This window comes from Sphaerodactylus townsendi, linkage group LG11, assembly GCF_021028975.2.
Source record: "Sphaerodactylus townsendi isolate TG3544 linkage group LG11, MPM_Stown_v2.3, whole genome shotgun sequence".
In the NCBI taxonomy this organism is placed as follows: Eukaryota; Metazoa; Chordata; class Lepidosauria; order Squamata; family Sphaerodactylidae; genus Sphaerodactylus; species Sphaerodactylus townsendi.
This window is the reverse complement of record NC_059435.1, coordinates 66,199,966-66,220,746: the sequence shown is the minus strand read 5'-3', so window position 1 is coordinate 66,220,746 and position 20,781 is coordinate 66,199,966. Positions and strand designations below refer to the sequence as shown.

Sequence of the window (20,781 nt, the reverse complement as noted above, 5' to 3'; positions counted from 1 at the left end):
CAGACGATGGCAGTCACCACATGCAAAACACCCCCTTTTTATTTTATTTATTTTTATTTATTTATTTCTTAAATTTATATACCGCCCGATCCCCGGTATATAGGCCTCATGGAGGCTTCCATACCCACAACAATGTCTGTGTTCCAGGGAGATGGTTCTGAGAGCTCTTCCCACCTCCTTGGTGAGTAGCTTGCTAAAATGCCAGTGTGAGACTGCCCAGAGGGCCAAAGTTAAAGGATTGTTCTTAGCTGTAACTTCTGTTCATCGAGTGTCTTCTGTGCAGGCCCACGTTACCTCTCACCCGCCCCTCTGTGAGCACTCCTTTTCGAGTGCTTGCAGCACCCCAAACAGAACTGAGGGAAGGGGCGCTCTTCACTCGAACCCTGTGACCGTTTGGTCAGGAAACGTTTGCGACATCTCCAAGGGAGGGTTCAGCGCCCCAGTGGAATTTTAAATTAGGAAAAATATCTTTCTACAGCAGGCCTGCTCATGTGCAGCCCCAATGCGTGCCTTCACGTATGGCACTCGATGAACATCGGTTGCAGGTAAATGCAACCTGTTCCCTGCTAGAGTACTTTCGCAGACCTCAATCTGAGAATTGCTGGCCTCAGTTACCCAAGAAAATCCAAGAAGTGCCCCACACTTTCTAAATAATATGTACACCCCTATATATAAATATGTACACACTCATATATGCGTGTGTGTGAAAACAATTGAGTTTATGCTTCCTGGGGTTGCTGCCTCGTTTTGCCTCACGGGCCAGAAAGGCCTGGCATCGCATGGTTTGAGATTTTTTCCCCTGTACCTATAGATATCTATAGATAATCCTTGGGGAAGAGAAGCAGCATGATATATTCCAATTTGTTCAGATCTCAGAAGCTAAGCAGGGTCAGTACTTGACCACCAAGGAAGACTCTGCAGTTGAAAACAATGGCAAACAATATCTGTTTCTCGGTTGCCTTGAAAACCCCTTGCTGTCAATGGGGACCATAAGTCATTTGCGACCTAATGGCAGGTATGTCCTTGAAAGTGAAAACAGAAGGACCACAACTGCGGATTTACCTGACCCAGCAAGTAGGTTTGGGCTTCTATGCGGGGTAAACAGATTGGAGCTGGGTAACTTGACCCTCCCCCTTTCGAAATTTTTCATTGGTGCTGAATGCCTGTGACACCCACTACGTTCTCCTTAGGATGGGGTATGTGGCCCTTAATGCCATCCTCTTACTTAAAGCTTAGAACAGTTCGAGGCTCACAGTTCTAAACCCGCGGTAGCAATGCCAGTAGCAGCTTCTGCTTTAGTTCCAGGCAGAAAGGTCAGCCGCAAAGGCCTGTTCAAGGGGAGAAGGCAATTCTTTTTCTACCGGTGCAGAACTTTACCGCCAGATCCTGTGCTTTCCTGTGACCTGTCAGCAGACCTTGTGGCCAGACTTTTTGGATGCGACGTCTGCAGACGCTATTGGTTACACTTTAATTAAAACTCTTTTGAGCTTTGAAATGATGCAGCCATGTTTGATCTAATCCTTCTAAGAATTTAATGATGCAAGCGAAGCAAATGGAGGACTGTGAGGCAATTGGTGACAGCAGCTGCAGCTAGATTAAGCCCGGAGTGCATAAACACAGTGTTCTGGGCAGCTGTCTGTTGCAAGTAAAACCCTCGTTCAGTGATGTTTCTGCTGAGATAATAAGTCAGGGTCTACTGTATTGTAAGGGCCTGCTCTGTTTTTTCCCCATCATTGTTCCATTTCAGCACCACTGCCTGGTGCCCGGCTTGCAGATGGGGCTGCCGGGTTGCGTGGAGTCAGTCTCTGACTCTGTGAAATGGGAATAATTGGGACATAGTTCAAGGGATGATTGGGTGAGGGCAAACAAAGATTATGAACTCGTTTCACGCAAATTAGTACTGTATAAATAAATGATTCAGAAATATTCTCAGCATTTGGAAATCCTCTTATTTCAATCTGTTTCAGTTAGAAAAACGGGGGCCTCGAGTGTTCCGTGACAGGGCAGGCAAAGTGCGCTGATTTAGAGGCCCCATTGTACTCCATTTGGAGGCCATTTCAGCATTCCACATGCTAACTGTCATTTTTATTGAGGGAATTGTTCTTGTACACCAGGGGTCTTCAAACTACGGCCCTCCAGATGTTCACGGACTACAATTTCCATCAACCCCTGCCAGCATGGCTCAATGACAGGGCTGATGGGAATTGTAGTCCATGAACATCTGGAGGGCTGTAGTTTGAAGACCCCTGTTGTACACAATAATCCCATCAGGCATCCAATCTGTTTTACTAAGAACGCCTCCAGCCTACAAATTAAAACCCCTACCACCCCAATGTCTTCTTTCTTTCTGCCTCCCAGTCAATTTCAGCCACTTTCCAAATCGGTTAGGAAGTACTGGCATAATTCCCCCCTCTGTTGTTGAAAACAGCAGAATTTAGAATCGCTGTGTGTGAAAAAGATTTGTGTTTTGTAAGCAGGCTGCTGGGGTGTTTTTTTGTTTTTGTTTGAAGAGGATCTTTTTAATTGTCGACGTCAAAAACTTGCTCCTGACGACGAGCCATTTTATTTCTTCCTATAAAGTCAGCCATTTTGTTCCCCCCGTTCCTCAAGCTCTCAAGCCTTTTGCATGATGACTGCTGTAACGTAACCTGTGGATTTTATGAAAATGGCTGAAATGTGAAACTTCTTGTTGCCCTTACTGGGTTGTGGAATGTTTGTCCTTGGGGAAAAAAAAAGAATCTGGCTTAACAGCTATGGTTGTTTTTGTGGATCTAATGAGCAGCCAGAGCAAACTAGAAAAGCTGCTTTTGTTCTCTGTGGGTTTTAAGATATCGGCCAGAAGACATGAGAGAAAACCTTAACCTTTGATGTTTTTCATGAGAGGAAACCCTGTGTTTGCTGATACTAAATACTAAATACTAAAATACTAAAATGTTCATGATCTATGATACTTTGGACATGCTAACTTCAAGAAAGAATTGCCTTATACAGTGTACCTTGACAATGTGAAGCTCACATGACACCATAATCAGCTGCTACTGTGGCCTCTTTCAATCCATGCTCTTGATCTTGCAGATGAAATCCTCTTCCTACCCAGGAATGCATTTAATGGCATTTGCTATTACTGCTTTTCGAATGTCATCATACAGTGCAGCATGGTACACATTGGGAATTCATCCCTTAATGGGATTTCTAGGATCAGCATCCCCCTAAACATGGGGGCAGAATACATGCTGAAAAGTTCTTATAATTTTGGGACAATGATGCTAGAAACCTGAACTCTCATCAGTAGCCTTCAGTCATTTGTTTACAGGTATTGTGGCGTAGGAGGTTAAGAGCTCGTGTATCTAATCTGGAGGAACCGGGTTTGATTCCCAGCTTTGCCGCCTGAGCTGTGGAGGCTTATCTGGGGAATTCAGATTAGCCTGTACACTCCCACACACGCCAGCTGGGTGACCTTGGGCTAGTCACAGCTTCTCGGAGCTCTCTCAGCCCCACCTACCTCACAGGGTGTTTGTTGTGAGGGGGGAAGGGCAAGGAGATTGTAAGCCCCTTTGAGTCTCCTGCAGGAGAGAAAGGGGGGATATAAATCCAAACTCTTCTTCTTCTTCTTCTTCAACATTTGCTTTTCAGCTGACCAAGAAGTTACAAATTTACTGCAGGAAACCATACCCATTCTCACTAATAATTGTGTTCTGCCTGGCAGACTTTAAACTGGGGATTTACTACCACCCGACTGGATTTCTTTTCACTTCAGTCTCAGTAGCTGACTACTTGACAGTGAGAAATTTGAAAAATGCTGAAAGAAGCTGAAACCTGAAAGCGAGAAGCTCATTTTTGTGGAGTGAAGATCTGTCAGCCATGGCATGGTGTCTGTCACAACTGCTTTGCCACTACAAGTGTGCAAGTTAGAGGAACACAAAAAATGGCAGTAACTTTGTTCTGTTCTGCCACTGTTCAAGTCTTCCAACCCAAGCAGCTGTAGCCTCATGATTAGAATCTCCATGGGTTGTTTTACAAGCTAAAAGTCACCTAAGGGGCCTTTGAATAAGATAGGGCCCGCAGTATTAAGGACATTTTAAAAATCCCTTTTCTGCTTTTCTGTTGCCGTTCTGTTTCCCCACCACTCTTCTTTGTTCTGTAGTTGCAAACATGCATGTAATGTACGAGTAGAGATTGTAACAGAGAGAAAATAAAGTGCATAAATTCTGTACTTGACTTTTACGACTTAAGCCAGCATTTCCTTGAAAGATAGCAAGATTTTTAAATATATTTTGTTTTGTTTGTTTGGTGTTTGCTAGAGAACCCTGAGAAAAGCCCAAGGGAGCATGTCACGTGTTTCCCGTCCCTTGTTGAAATGTAAACCGCAGAATGCGTTCAGGCGTTTGCACGCTGCATCTTTGAAAAGTGACAGAGCAAAATTGATACAGTAGTTTTGGGACAATTTTAGCAAATAGCTCAGAAATCATTGTTTTTGATAGTTCCACATGGCTGTTTAACTATGATCCTTTATACCTGTGGTCCTATCAAGAATGATTTCAACTATATATTTATGCACATGTTTAAACTTTTCTTCAGTGAGCTGAATCATGCTTGCCTAGGATACAGTCGTGTCCTCACAGCCGTGGTTTTCTGTGTATTTCCTTTCCATCTGCAGCTAGCGACAAACCACAAACCATTTTTTTTAATTCTGAGTTTAAAAAAATAATAGGGGGTTTGGCAAGGGGAGCTGCTATACAGAAGATTGATGTAAAGAGCTAGCTGTGCTGAGAGATTTTGACATTTACATTCCCACAAATTCTTGGCCTTCGTGTCGCTAGAACAGAAGTTTTTAAAATACAGAGGCTTTGTTGTAGAGTATTTCAGAAGAAGTAGAAAGTATTTTTAAAACCCTGGCAATGTATTAATTGATAAGCATTCTACCTGCTCTTCCTGAAGAAGCCTAGTTGGGAATTCATGGACTCCCCAAACCAGGTCCTTTTTAAAATTTCCACTTAGCAATATGCTACGGTCACCATCCATGAGTCTTTCCCGCTAATTCTGTGTGAATATAAATTACTACAGTTTGTTTGAGCGGAATCTGAGAAGTGGAAGGTTTATTGGCAGGTTTGAAAAAGCCTGCTGAACAGCACTCAAATAAAACAGTGTAGGGCAGTGATGGCGAGCCTTTTAGAGACCGAGTGCCAGGGGCAGAGGGAGGGGGAACTGTGCCTGGGGCGTGTGTGCACCCCGCGCCCCTGCCACACCCTTGTCTGGCCCCGTCCTGCCCTGGAATGCCATGCCCTAAACCTAACCCTAACCCGGAACCTCCTTGCCACGCCCTCACAGGGGCATGCACTCAGTGCGTCGCATACCCCCCCTGCCCTTGGTGCTACGTCACTGTCAAATGCCCAAACTGGGACAATGGCGTGCGTGCCCACAGAGAGGGCTCTGAGTGCCCCCTCTGGCACGCGTGCCATAGGTTCGCCACCGCTGGTGTAGGGGGAATCTTTTACAAGAAATACCGTGTTTCCCCGAATATAAGACAGTGTCTCATATTAATTTTTGCTCCCAAAGATGTGTTATGTCTTATTTTCAGGGGATGTCTTATTTTTCCTGTGCTCTGTTCGTCGGGCATTCTTCCAAACAAAAACTTTGCTATGTCTTACTTTCGAGGGATGCCTTATATTTCACACTTCAGCAAAACCTCTACTATGTCTTATTTTTCGGGGATGTCTTATATTAGGGGCAACAGAGTAGCAGTTAGGAGATAACATCGTTCTCATGTTGGCTTGCTAGCTTATACTTTTAAATTTTCCACATAGACCTGCTCAGTTAGCACACTCTGCATCAAATGTTCACGAGTCTTGGATGAGTCAATTCTGGCAGCTTTCCAGCAATACAAAACTTCCAGCCTCAAGACCCATCTTGAGGCTGTACATCTCTGACCCCTCCCCCTGCCCCTGCCGATAATACAGAAGCTTCCACTGGTGAAAAATAAGTCTGGCTGGCCAATCAGCTATCGGAGGAGAATCAATATGAATTCGTATTGAAACAATTGGACCGATTACGAGTTTGTTTCCAGGTTCAATTCAAAATGCTGCTTTCTTTTGGAGTTTTTTGCCTTTAAAACCTGTCATGAACTCGGAGCCTTTCCTGATACGAACCGATTCGTCTATCTTATATCTGCCTGATACTTCCTATTGATTATCCCTTCTTTGTTCAGTTTGCCTTTGTTAGAAATGTGGCCTTCTCTATTGCTACACACCCAAAAGGAGAATGGGTGGTGGTAAATCTGCAACCAACACACAAACCAAGTCGAACATGTAAAGATGGAGAAGCAAAGTTATAATAAGACATAATGTTATATTTATGAGATTTTATTTCTTTTGTATATTTGTTCCTTAACCTTCTCTGGTCTTCTCTGCTCCTGTGTCATCACTGTGGAATTGCCTTCTAGAGGCTGCATCGCAAGCCTGTTGGTTGGATCTTTAGAAGAGTGTGTCAAACAGATTGCTCCAGAGGGTATTTTGTTGAATCGGGTGAATACAGTACATTTTGTTGAAATGGTGAACATAGTTTGGCAGAAATAACGGGAGGTTGAATTTATTTTGGATTGAGCTTCCTTGGTGTTCTCAGTACTGTTTGGTATGTTTTAAAAGCAAAATCTACTAATCTTGCTTCTCATAGTTGCACTGGGTCTTTTGACAAAGGTGGCATATAAATAATGAAAATACATAAAGCTCTGCGGTGCCGCCTTCTGCCTGCCATACACATTTAAATTATCCAGACGGACCTCTTTATTACTTTCCAAGCCGGTTTGTTGCATATTTAATGTATGTCAGCTTGTGGACATTATAACATTTTAAAAAGACACACTCTGCTATAAAACAACAGTTAAAAATTATCTGTACATGTTAGACCTTCAAGAGCTTTAACCTGCCATTAAGAGACTGTTGGACGAAACCACACAGTGCTGAGGCCCTTTCTGATTACCAGTAAAACAGCTCTGATTAATTCGTATTACAACAGATGGATTTTGAAACTGGATCAAAGTTTATGCAACCAGATGGAGAAGTCTTGTATTGTTCCAGTTGTGCAACATAGACCCAGATTTGTAAACCAGTAACACTGCATTACAGAGATGTTAATGGGCTGAGTCCTGTTGCCTTATTATATATGCTGGTTTCACTTGCCTCTGATTAAGCGGAGAAGGTGCTTCCCCACTAAAATTCATCCACTGAGAGGAAGGATCCTCCATTCACTTTTTTTCGGTCACACCTTGGAAGCAAATTATTTGCATGATGATTAAAACTCTTCCCTTTTCCCCCTACCAAACAATCTCTCTTGAACTGAAAGGATTCTGTAAAGGTAGTATTTGGATATATAAACCACTTTATTCTATAACTCAGGATTTTGTGCTTTTTATATAGTATTGCATAAGTAGCGTAGAAGTTATCATCTCCATTCCTGTGATCGGTACTCTATGTAGAAGAAGAAGAAGATCCCCCTTTTCTCTCCTGCAAGGACACTCAAAGGGGCTTACAAACTTCTTTCCCTCCCCCCCAAACAAACACCCTTTGAGGTGGGTGGGGCACAGAGAGCTCCGAAGAGCTGTGACTAGCCCAAGGTCACCCAGCTGGCATGTGTTGTAATGCACAAGCTAATCTGGTTCACCAGATAAGCCTCCACAGCTCAAGTGGCAGAGCAGGGAATCAAACCCAGTTCTCCAGATTAGAGTACACCTGCTCTTAACCACTACAGCATGCTGGCTCACCCTCTACAATAACAAATTAACAGCAATAGCTGTAAGTGAACAGTTAATAGCTGTAGCAACCCTCTACAATAGCAAGTTAACTCATGCCATAGTTGTGGTGGGTTTTCTGGGCTGTGTGGACGTGGTCTGGGGGATCTTGTTCCTAACGTTTCGCCTGCATCTGTGGCTGGCATCTTCAGAGGTGTATCACAGAGCTGGACAGTGAAGAAAGATGGCAGGAAGAAAGTGGATTCCCTTGAAATATTGTGGTGGGAGAGGCTGTTGCAAATACTGAGGACCACCAGAAAAACAAATAAGTGGGTTCTAGATCAAATCGTGCCTGATCTGTCCCTAGAAACTGAGCTGAGCTGAGGCTATTGCACTGTGGTCACATTATAAGAGGACAAGAGGAAGATCCGACATGAGATGGATTGGCTCTATAAAGGAAACCTCAGCCCTGAAGGCCTGCACGAGGCTGTTAAAGATAGGGCATTTTGAAGGACATTGATTAATAGGGTCACCACGAGTTAGAAGTGACTTGACAGTATACACATATACACATCAGCTCTCAGGAGCTAAGCCGCGTCTCTGGTTCGTTTTTGGATGGGAGACCACCAAAGGATACCAGGGTTGCTGTGCAGAGGGGGGTAATGACAAACCACCTCTGTTTGTCTCTTGCCTTGAAAAACCCTACAGGGTCACAATTAGTCTGCTGTGACTTGATGACGCTTTACACTAGATTTTAATTTTTTCTGTCCGTGTACAACACCATGAGTCAGAATGGTGCCGTGGGTTAACCGTATTTTAAATGGTTGTTATCTTCGGCTTTCTTGGAACAGAAATATAAATAAATAAATCTGGGAAAAACGAGATCCCAGCAGAGGTGTAAAATTGCTGCAGCTGGCTTCTGCCCACAGCCCTGTAATTAAAATTTCTAAATTAACTATTGAATAGCCACAGCTTTGCAGCAGATTTTGATCATTGCCTCTCATTTTTATTATTTTTTATCAGTGTCGAAACAAAAGGCCGGTGCGGTTCTAATTTTTGAATGTAATGTGGAAATTGCTCAACTGATACGCTTTTTGTGCTGCTGCTCACATATAAACCATCTATTGGATAAGAATGTGCTTAGTTTGATGTTAATGAATAACTGTTTCTTCTTGACCCCGCGTAGCAATTAGCGGTAGAAATGAATGCAGTCCAATGGGTATTTCTTGCTGCTATCGTGGATTCGTTAGATGAGAAAGCTTGAAGAAACTGATAGGCCATCTAGTGTAGCTTGTCTCCTTAAGCCTGGGCATCCCGTGTTTGGTAGTACCCCATAAAGTGATTATTCTGTGTTGCAATCAGATAGCATGACTGAATTCTTTTTAAGCAGCTGCAATTGTTGACCAGTCTATAATGTGTGAAGAAAGTGCTGTCAGATCACAGCTGACTTATGGCAACCCTGTAGGGTTTGCAAGGCAAGTGATTAACACAAGTCAGTTTGTCTTGGACTGAATGGAGGACAGGTCTGCCTTAATATAAGGCTGTTTTTTGTGTTCCAGTTATAGGCTAGAGTCAATTCAATAAGCCTTTATTGGCATATACATGATAGTATAAAAATACAGTTCCAGTTAAAAAGTGAATAGTAAAAAACTTCACGTTTGTCATACATTCAGTTTACAAACTTCTGACAAAAACTTTGCCACTATAAGGCAACAATGAAAATCCTGACAATTTAAAAGCATAACTACTTTATCTGATTCAGTATAATCAATCATAGAGTCTATGGCTTGGGATAACAGACTGGATCAGAGTTCTTGGTATAATAAGCAGTTCAGGAGAATGTGTGGGATGGAATCCAGCTGTCCTATGCTACAGGCTAGAGCAGGGGTAGGGAACCTGTGGCTTTCCAGATGTTCAGGAACTACAATTCCCATCAGCCTCTGTCAGCTTGGCCAATTGGCCATGCTGGTAGGGGCTGATGGGAATTGTAGTTCCTGAACATCTGGAGAGCCGCAGGTTCCCTACCCCTGGGCTAGAGTCATTGAGGGCACTTTCACACAAGCAGAATTATGCCCTTTTAATGCACTTTGAAGCTGGATTTTACTGTTGGAAATAGCAAAATCCACTTACAAACAACTGTGAAAGTGAATTGAAAATGCATTATTCTGCATGTGCAAAAGTGCCCTTATAACATAGTCCTATAACATAGATTCTAACCAGAGTTGCACCTTTCTAAACCCATTGTTTTCAGTAGCCTTCAACTAGGTTAAATCTCTTTAAGACAGCACTGTTGGCATACTTCCATACCTAGTTTAGTGGTAACCAGCGCTTAGAATCAGAACAACCATTACCTGTTATCCACATGCTTGGGAGTCTCATATTGATTGCTGCTAGCCCAGACTTCATTTATACCTCAGAGACTTGTGTCTGACTGATCAATAGATATGGATAGGTATAATTTTTATCTCACTGTTTTTTGACATGGAAAGCAGGTCTTTAGGGCTGTCACTGAAACATACCAACTTAGGTCCCCTTTCATATGAAGTTTTATTATGTTTTTATTTTGTTTTGTTGTGGGTTTTATTATTCCCATGGAAGCATGTGTTAATGCAGGAAATCAACCCCCTTTTGACTGTTGTGGAGCAGATCTCTGGGGATAAGCAGTAGGAGGCTGGTATCTTAGTTGTGGATTACTTCTGGAGGAGCTAAATATGTTTTTATTGCAGACATAATGCTTTATATGGGCAAGGTTCATTGGTAGATCACATGCATACAAGCAGAAATCCCAATTTCAATCCCGATGTGTCTAGTTGATGGATCTAAGAAGCATGTGTCAGGAAACATCTTGCTCACCTGGCACCCTACAGAGCTGATGCCGGCCAGAATAGACCATACTGAATTAGGTAGATCAGTAGCCTGACTGAAGAAGAGCCACACTTTCAAAGGGGCGCTCAACAAGAAAAGTTCATTTTATTTTTTTATAATAACAATGATACAATAAGCAGTATATAATGTATAATAATCGGAACAACTATGAGCGGTAAATAAACATTAAAATAATAAACATTAATGATATAATAATGAGCAGCATTAATGATAAAATAATGAGCATTAAATGGTGATTATCATAATTTATCTGCTTTTTAGTAGATTGAATATTTTTGTTCAATTACAAGGAGACTTTAGACCATTAATGTTTACTGATGCAATCTTCATTTTGTCCGTGTTATTCTAATGTTGTAGCCTGACCTCATTTGTCCTCTTCTTTATCTTTTCCTTTTTTGTATACCCCCCCCCCCTTCTTGTTTTTGGAGTGTTTTCTTTTGAACTAACAGGAGATGTTCTTACAGGCTCTGTCAGATTCTTTGATGTATTCTCAGTTGAAAGTTCTGCAAGTTGCTTAACTTGTTTTACTGTAGTGATTACTCTTTTGCCCTTGAGTAGTGCAACTTCTGTAGCAAACATGATTCTCCAATAATACTTTTATTTCTTTACTTTGTAGAATTTGTCTTACATCAAAGTCCCTCGTTTTCCTCAATAAACTTGTAAATAAGGCCCTTTCCGCACAGCAGAAAGGGCGCCTCCACCGGCAGAAATTATGCCGGTGGAGGGGAGGGGCACGTTTGCACGGGAGCATGCGAGCGGCCTCTCAGAGGCTGGCGCAGAAGAGGCGGCTCGGCACGGAGGCGCCTCTTCAGTGTCCCCCCCACTCACCTCGTCCTCCAGCGTCGGTCTGGAGGGCTGCAGGGCCCCACCCATGCTGCCCTCCGACCTCCAGGGGTCGTAGGGCAGTGTGGGCGGGTCTCTGCAGCCCTCCAGGCCGACGCTGGAGGACGAGGTGAGTGGGGGGGGGCGGGGCGGGAAAGCAACGTCTTCGGCTAGGTGCTGTTCGCACCGTGCCGATGGGAGGGCGGTGCTTTCCAAAAACCTCCCTCGGGAAGGGAGGTGGAAAACGGCACCTTCACGCCGCTCGAGACCGCACAGGACTCCTGTGCAAACCGGTGTTTTTCCGTCCCTGGGCCGCTGTTTTTGGCCCCGTGCGGAAAGGGCCATAGTCTTGTAAAATCAGTGCTTCTTTTGTTGCCACTTTGAGAGGAGATTCTCTTTGTTTGTCCAGTATGACATCTCACATTTTCTTATTCGTAAACCTGACCAATCTATCCCATGGCAGTTTATTCTTCGAGGCAAAACTTGAGTTTATCCTGACTATCTGGTCAATATCTGGAAAGTCTCCTTGGATCTACAGGTAGTTTTGTAACCGCTTGTGAAACTTGTCTTCTAAATTTGTCCTACCAACAACCTCTGGAGTTCCTCTAGATTGTAAATTATTGCTCCTGCACTGCATCTTTAAAGTTATAATCCTTCCTTCCACCTTTTCCGTCCTGCCCATCTAAGTGCAATTTATCTCCTTTCTTGCCTTGTTTTCTTCTGTATTTTTTTATATCCTTAAAAATTTCTAATAGTCCTGTTGGTATTTTCTGTCTCACACCTGAACTTCTTTTTTCATTTCTTGTTTGGTCTGTTTGGCTTATCTTGATTTTTTACTGAGTTCTTTCTTCTGATGGATTAATTTGGTTGGCAACTGTTTGAATTTGCTGTATCAGTGTCCATCATTTCTAGGACATCCTGTGTTGTGCTTCAGTTTAAGCCACCTTTTTTTTTCAGAAGTCCCAATAAAAAAAGTTTATTACAGCCCAACCCATTTTAGTCCCATGAGATGCTCTTCAAAGGGAAAGTGCTTGCTACAGTGATTATACAGAAGGTGTGAAGTGGTTCTTCCTTTCCTTTTTTTGCTGACGGTATAAGGAGAGCTGCATTCGAGTGCAGTAGCACATCAGAGACCAACAAGGCTTTCAGGGTATAAGTTTTGGAGAGTCAGAGCTCCCATCCTCAGATACCTGTTTGACTCTAAACAGTTTATGTTCTGTAAACCTTGTTGGTTTCTAAGGTTCTACTGGACTTGAATCTGGCTTTTCTAACTACAGAAGAACACAGCTACCCTCTGAAACTGTCTTTTAGGTGTAAGGGGGCATCATATGCTTACTTTCTTCTAAGTCAGTGATTCTCAACCAGGGTTCCGTGGTACCCTGGGGTACCATGAGCATGTCCCAGGGGTACCATGACAATGCTAACCTCTGCCCCCCCCCCCACCGGAATCAAATGGATTTTGAAAGGGGAAGCTTTGGGTTTGGAAGCTTCATGGGCTCCCTTTAAACAACACTGAAAAACAGCATTGTTTTATTTGCCTAAATTCGGTGTGGATTGGGGGGGGTAGATTTAAATGGAGCTCTCCCTTTAAATCCCCCCAATCCATGTCCAATTTAGGCAAACAAACAACACAGCTGTCAATGCTGCTTTCTGTCCCCTCCCCCTGCTTGCCACTCCCCCCACCTACAGGCCAAAAACGGGAAAAAAACTAAAAAATGCAAAAAAAAATCAAATGAACCTCAGGGGTACCCTGAGATATGAAGAGCGAGGTCAAGGGTACCACGATGTCGAAAAGATTGGGAAACACTGTTCTGAGTAAACACATATTGAAAGGAGCTGTAAGTTTTTTCCTCATGAAAGCAATCTGTTACTTTCCTCAAGTGACTTACTCAGAAATCAGAGGACCGCTCTACGTTAAACAGAGGGAGATTCACAGCCAGAATGGGCTTCATTTTTTTTCTCTCTTATGGAACACCCCTCTCTATCTCTAACTCTTTATGTTACTCTTGTCTGAAGCTATGCCAACGCTCTGAATGCAGACTGAAGACTGAATAATAGGAAAACTTGGCGGGCTTTATATAGAACTGTCACTATACTACCAACATCTGGCTTTCAGCAATCGGAACATTGGCATGATCAAATGAGATTAGTTTCAAGTGCTTAAATTTGTATTTGTTTTGTGAATGTATTTATCCGTGTCTCATTTGACAACCAGAAATTTCTTAAAACATAATAAACCATAAATTTTTGTCACACATGGGGTTTTCCTAGGAAACCTTTATGTTGGGATCATAGCTGGAGCATACCGACTAATGATAGGTTTGTTTTTTAAAATTTTAGTAGAGATGCAGAGGTTGTGTCAGAAAAGTCACCCATCTGCTCAGTCTTAAGGCTTATAATGCAAACAGTAGGTAAGATCTGGCTACAAGGGCTACTGTACCACTGCAGGACTATGAATCTTGGCATTGAACCAAAGAGGGGAATTGTACAAATCTTTGTATGTGTTATAGAAGCAGCAGTGGCACAGTGGTTAAGAGCCGGTAACATTCTAATCTGGAGGAACCGGGTTTGATTCCCCGCTCTGCCGCCTGAGCTATGGAGGTTTATCTGGGGAATTCAGATTAGCCTGTGCACTCCCACACAAGCCAGCAGGGTGACCTTGGGCTAGTCACAGCTTTTTGGAGCTCTCTCAGCCCCACCCACCTCACAGGGTGTTTGTTGTGAGGGGGGAAGGGCAAGGAGATTGTCAGCCCCTTTGAGTCTCCTACAGGAGAGAAAGGGGGATATAAATTTAGGTGACCAGATTGTCACCTTTTAAAACCGGGATGGGGGGCGTGCGCAGCCGCAGGAGCGCACTGCCTTTTGGGGCGCTCCCCTGTTTCCCACCCTGTGACAGGGTGGGAAAAGGGGAGCGCCCCAGAAGGCAAAATCGGGACAGTTAAAAAACCCCGCGGGACGTGGGACAGATTGGATTAAGGCGGGACTATCCCGCCAAAAGCGGGACTTCTGGTCACCTTAATATAAATCCAAACTCTTCTCTTCTTCTTTTCTTATACATGTGATCAGATGTGGAACTCTGGTAAGGCAGCATTGCGTTCCAGGTGTATTTATTGGAAAGTTTTGTAATTTAGCAGTATAACAAAAGCACACAAAGGGATTGCAATAATTGTAGTGCAGTCCTAAACAGATTTACACCTTTTAAACGCAGTGGATTGAGAGCAGTAACTCTGTCTAGGATTGCACCTCAAAATGACTGGAAAGAGAGATGTCGTTGCATGAATGCCCATGGAGCTCCCTTATCCTGAATCAGGCCATTGGTTCATCAAGGTCAGTATTTCTGACTCAGACTGGCAGTGGCTCTCCAGGGTCTCAGGCAGAGGTCTTTCACATCACCTTGTGCCTTGTTCTTTTAACTGGAGGGCCTGCAAGATGGAGTTGTTCAGCCAGGCTTTTGGAGTGTCCAGCTGCTGAAAGTGCCCCCCCTTTTCCATTTTTATGGAATTAGGGTCCATTACCATCTGTTGGAGCCACCCTTTCTTTTCTCCTCTCAGGAGGGTGTAAGAGGGATATTGCGGGCATTGTTATGTTATGTATTAATTGCTGCATTTTAATTTATATTATTTAGAGATTAACTTATACTTGATTTTATGTTTATCTGTATTTGAATGTTATGTTGTTCACCGCCCAGAGCCCTTCAGGGGTTGGGCAGTATATAAGTTGAAAACAAACAAACAAACAAACAAACAAACCTGCATACAAAGCACTGAGCCATGCCACTCGAAGACACACTTACGTTAGTTATCTAATAAAACACACATTTATTATGAGTTTGCTTCAGCTAGTAAATCATACAGTCAATGTCACCTTACACCAGGGGTCTCCAACCTTTTTGAGCCTGAGGGCTTCTTTGGCATTCAGACACAGTACATTGCGTGTAGCCACAAAATGGCTGCCGCAGGTAGTAGAACTGGCCACAGCTTATCTTTGAGCACCCAGTAAAGATCCTTGGGTTGTGGTGGCAGCCATTGCCAAAGCAACGTTTTTTAGAAGACGAAGAAGAAGAAGAAGAGGAGGAGGAGGAGGAGGAGGAGGAGGAGGAATTTGGATTTATATCCCCCCTTTCTCTCCTGCAGGAGACTCAAAGAGGCTTACAATCTCCTTACCCTTCCCCCCTCACAACAAACACCCTGTGAGGTGTGTGAGGCTGACAGAGCTCCGAAAAGCTGTGACTAGCCCAAGGTCACCCAGCTGGCATGTGTGGGAGTGCACAGGCTAATCTGAATTCCCCAGATAAGCCTTCACAGCTCAGGCGGCAGAGCTGGGAATAAAACCCGGTTCCTCCAGATTAGATACATGAGCTCTTAACCTCCTACGCCACTGCTGCTCCTTAACAAGCTCCTTTCCCTTTCTCTCCCCTTGTGAGGTAGGTGGGGCTGGGAGAGTTCCAACGAACTGTGCCTAGCCCAAGGTCACCCAGCAGGAATGTAGGAGTGCAGAAAAACATCTGGTTCACCAGATAACCTCCTGCCACTCATGTGGAGGAGTGGGGAATCAAACCCGGTTCTCCTGATTAGAATCCACCTGCTATTAACCACTAAACCACGTTGACTCTTTTAAAAATCTGCACAACTAATCAGATGCCTTCCTGGGCAAACACCCCGTCCCCCCCCCCAATTCCTAAAAACGCTTGGTGGGTACCAGAAAAGATGTCTGCAGGTGCCATGGCACCCACAGGCTCCATGCTGGGGACCCCTGAATCTCCTTCAGCTAGAAATTAGGACCATTTTTAAGCCACCGTAAGCATCTTGGAAGAAAAGTGGGATACAAGTGTGATAGCTGGCAGCAGTTACAAATCCTGTGCTGACAGCACGTAGGGGTAGGTTGTGAGCCATACTCATATTATACATATTATATACCTATAATACATCTTTTTATTTTAAAGAGCTATCTTGCCAACTGTAAGTATTTAACTTCGGAGGGGTTCATATTCAAGACGTTGATGTCTGGAATAAATTGTGTCTATGTTAGCCTGGGCCATAAATCAACCATTTGGCACTGTGAAAGCGGTGCCTTTAGAACTATGTTATGTAGTGATCAAAATGCATCATTAATCTTTTTCTTTTTGAAAAGGAGGGGGGTGTTCTTTGCCTGTAAGGGCATTGTGGGCAATTTATGTCTTATCTGTATCTTTTGCCTGCAGCTTCTGGAAGATTTTGTAAACAAGGCCAGCTGCTTGTTATGTTACTGCTCATGGTTAGTTGGATGGCTAAATGGCAGCACGGAGCTCGGGGGTGGCTGAAGAGAGATGATGTTTTTAGGGCCTGGCTGAAAAATATTAGTACTCCAAACATTTTGTACATTTCTACATTTTCAACTTTTAAAAAAATATTGGCATGAGATGCGCGTTTAATTCTGAAATTGCCCTCTCTGTGCTTTGCAATAATTTATATAAGCCCTTTTTAATGTGGAAAGTTTTGTTATGGCAAAGCCACCGCAGTCTGGGGATTCCAATATTGTACAAACACTTCCCACACATGAAAAGTTTTTTCCCATTTCCTTTGCTGTAGAGAATCGCTATGCCTGGCATACCTATTGCTTTCACAGAACTGTTTGCAGTATTAATGTCCCCCAGTTGGGTAGCCAGAAAGGCAAGTGTAGCTTCTAAGCATAGGATTTACTCATGAAAGAAAACAGGGATTGAAAACAATTAAAGAATCTGGAACCCAAATTTAGACTGGGTGGTTGCTGAGATACCTGTTCATCTTCTGCTCTTCTCTTTGGCTCTTTCTGTTTCCCATTTTCAAAAGTTTGCTTTTTTCTTTTTTCTTTTTTCCTTTTTCATGTTTTCTTTTTTCCCCCTTTTTCATGTTTGTTCTTTTTTTTCCTTCATATGTCTCAATAATGCTAATTAACAAGAGAGCTAGTGGTTAAACTGTTGGAGGAGGATCTGGGAGATCCCAATTTGAATCCTCGCTATGACATGTAAACTTTCTGGATGACTGTGGGCCACTGTCAGTCTGACCTCGCAGGGTTGTTGTAAGGATAAGGTGAAAGAAAGGAGACCAGTGTAAGCTGCTTTGGGTCCCCAAAGCATAGGTGTCAAACTTGCGGCCCTCCAGATGTTATGGACTACAGTTCCCATCACCCCCTGCCAGCATCAGGGGATGATGGGAACCGTAGTCCTTAACATCTGGAGGGCCGCGAGTTTGACACCTGTGCCATAGGGGGAAAAGACAAAGTATAAATTAACTGTATAAAGAAATAAACTAGAGATGTTATCAGAGAAGGATGAGCAAAGACTATTCGTTTTGCCAAAAGAAATGAAAAGCCTCAAAGGATAATTGAGGAAACTCTTAAAATTGCTAAAGATAGATGAGGAGCAAAAGTGAGAGGTGACAGAAACAGAATCAAAAGTATAAATGTAGCACACAGAGACAAAAAGAACTATTTTACTAGCCAGTGTAAAGAAATAAATGAGAACAACAAAAAAGAAGAGATCTGTTCCATAAGATCCAAGAAATCAAAGGGGAATTTAAAGCACAGTTTGGCATGCTGAAAGATCAACATGGAAATCCATTAACAGAACAGGACAAAATAAAGACAAGATGGGAATAATACACTGAAGAACTATACAGAAGAGATTAAAGGATGGCAGTTTGTTTCCAAGAAGAATCTTTTGAGGAAAAATCTTCAGTTTTAGAAGATGAAGTGAAAGCTACATTGAGAGCAATTGGGAGAAACAAATCACCAGGAGCAGATGGGATATCAATGGAGCTCTTCCAAGCCACAGAAACGGAGTCCATCAAAATATTGACAAGAATATGCCAACAAAAATGGAAAACAAAACAATGGCCCACAGGCTGGACAAGGCCAATTTACATTCCAATCCCCAAAAAAGGATCTTCAAAGATTGCAGCTGCTATTGCGTTAATTTCTCACACAAGTAAAGGGATGCTCAAAATCTTTCAACAAAGACTGTTACCTTGTATGGGACAGGAAATGCCTGATATTCAAGCTGGATCCAGAAATGGGAGAGGCACTGAAGATCACATTGCATTTACGTTGATTATTGAAGCATATGAGAAGAAAACCAGCATGCTTTTCATGGATTACAGCAAAATATCTGACTATGTGGATCATGAACAACTATGGCTGGTTTTAAAGGAAATATGTGAGCCGCAGCATCTGTTTGTTTTGATGCACAACCTATACTCTGGACTAGTGGCAGCTGTTAAGATAGAAAATGGAGAAACAGAATGGTTTCCAATTGGCACAAGTACTACACAAGGATTATTTTATCTTCCTATCTCTTCAGTCTGTATGCAGAACATACATGTCATAAGGAAAGCTTGATTAGATTCAGACGAAGGTGGTGTGAAAATTGGAGGGAGGAACATTAACAGTTTGAGATATACTGATGACACCACATTACTGGCAGAAAATTATGAAGACTTGAAATTGCTGCTGTTGAAAGTTAAAGGAGAAAGTGCCAAAGCAGGACTACAGCTGAACATCAAGAAGGCAAAAGTGTTGACTACTGGAGAATTACTCAGCTTTGAGGTGGACAATGAGGAAATTTGAATTGTTGAAGAAGTTTTATTCCTTGGCTCCATCATCAACCAAAAGGGACAATGCAACCAACAAATCAGATGGAGACTGAGAGTAGGAAGAGCAGCCATGAAGGAGGTAGAAAAGATTCTTAAGTGTAAAGTTGTGTCACTGGTGACCCCAGTTTGCAAGACTTGAGCAAGGTTTATTTATTTATTTATTTATTTATTTATTTATTTTTATTTTATCATATTTTTATCCCGCTCTTTCCCAGAGGGCTCAGGGCGGGTTACAACAGCAAAAAACACAGTAAAACATAGGCTATTAACAGTAGGGCATTTGGAAGAAGGTTGATTCATAGAGTCACTGAGAGTCAATAAGCGACGCGATGGCACTTAACGCACACGTTAATGAAGTAATTAGATAATGTTATTTTAGTTTAATAGTAAAGTTCTATTGGCCTAGAGACCATGAGCTAAATCACAATAAAATCTTCTGTGATAAAATTAATTATTCATTTTCTAGGTATCATTACCCTGGAACATTTTTTTTTACAACTGATAAGGTTAAATTAGGATCTAACCCAGAGAGCCAAAAAAATATTTTTTTAAATCACCTATTGGTGTGTCAGTAACTCTTTGTTAACAGGGAAAAATAAATTTCTTATGTGTGTGAATAGACTCCATTCTAAAGAGCAATACTCCACTGTGTCTATCTCCTTTGATGTTCAAGGGCACGTCTTATCAGAGTAAGGCTTATTACTATAATTAACTTTTAACAACTGAGATGGAATTTGACACTATTTTATAAAGAAAAACAAGTTGAAAATTATTGTTCATGCATATAGACACCATCACTGGACTTTTGCTTTTCATTTTCTTAATAAGGTAGAATTGTTATCAAAAGTACAATTCTTGGTTTTCTTGATGCAGTTTTAATCTTTTAAAATCAAATGTCAGAATATTTAATTTTTTAAAACCTTGAAATGAAGAACTTGATCTGCATTGGACCTTTTATAGATTATTATCAAGTCTGGCCTGGTTGTCTTTTTCAGTTTCATAACAGTCTGCTATGATCACAGAAAGGTGTGTGAAAAGTCTTTTTGTGAATTCATGCTATGCTGGGGTTTAAAAGTAGCACTCTCCATTTACATCCCTTATACTATAGGCTAGAGAGCAGCAGTGGCGTAGTGGCTAAGAGCAGGTGCACTCTGATCTGGAGGAACCGGGTTTGATTCTCTGCTCTGCCTCTTGAGTTGTGGAGGCTTATCTGGGGAATTCAGATTAGCCTGTGCACTCCAGCACATGCCAGCTGGGTGACCTTGGGCTAGTCACAGCTTTTCGGAGCTCTCTCAGCCCCACCTACCTCACAGGGTGTTTGTTGTGAGGGGGGAAGGGCAAGGAGATTGTAAGCCCCTTTGAGTCTCCTATAGGAGAGAAAGGGGGATATAAATCAAACTCACCTCCTCCTCCTCCTCCTCCTCCTCCTCCTCCTCTTCTTCTTCTTCTTCTTCTTCTTCTTCTTCTTCTTCTTCTTCTTCTTCTTCTTCTTCTTCTTCTTCTTCTAGAAGATGCTAGTGTTTAAAGAAAGTCTTGAACATTGTGTAAAATTAAGTACTGTAGATGGTTTACGACAATGGGAAGGTTCAGTCAAATCGCACAGAACACAGCTTTGCAAATACAGTGATGTACTAATAACCTTGGAAATGGTAAGTGTTCTACACATGCCTTCTGCACTCTGCTGTTTTCCCAGTGCTAGCTACCCACTCTTTGGATGGATAGCTGCCATATTGCTAGGCTGCC

General features: G+C 42.5%; 1 protein-coding gene across 6 annotated transcripts in view; it reads left to right on the top strand.

Annotated features, from left to right (window-relative positions):
* The window catches only part of ZMYND11 (zinc finger MYND-type containing 11), a 109,795-nt gene that overhangs the window by 36,614 nt on the left and 52,400 nt on the right, over nucleotides 1-20,781 (top strand). The gene's annotated exons all lie outside the window — the stretch shown is intronic.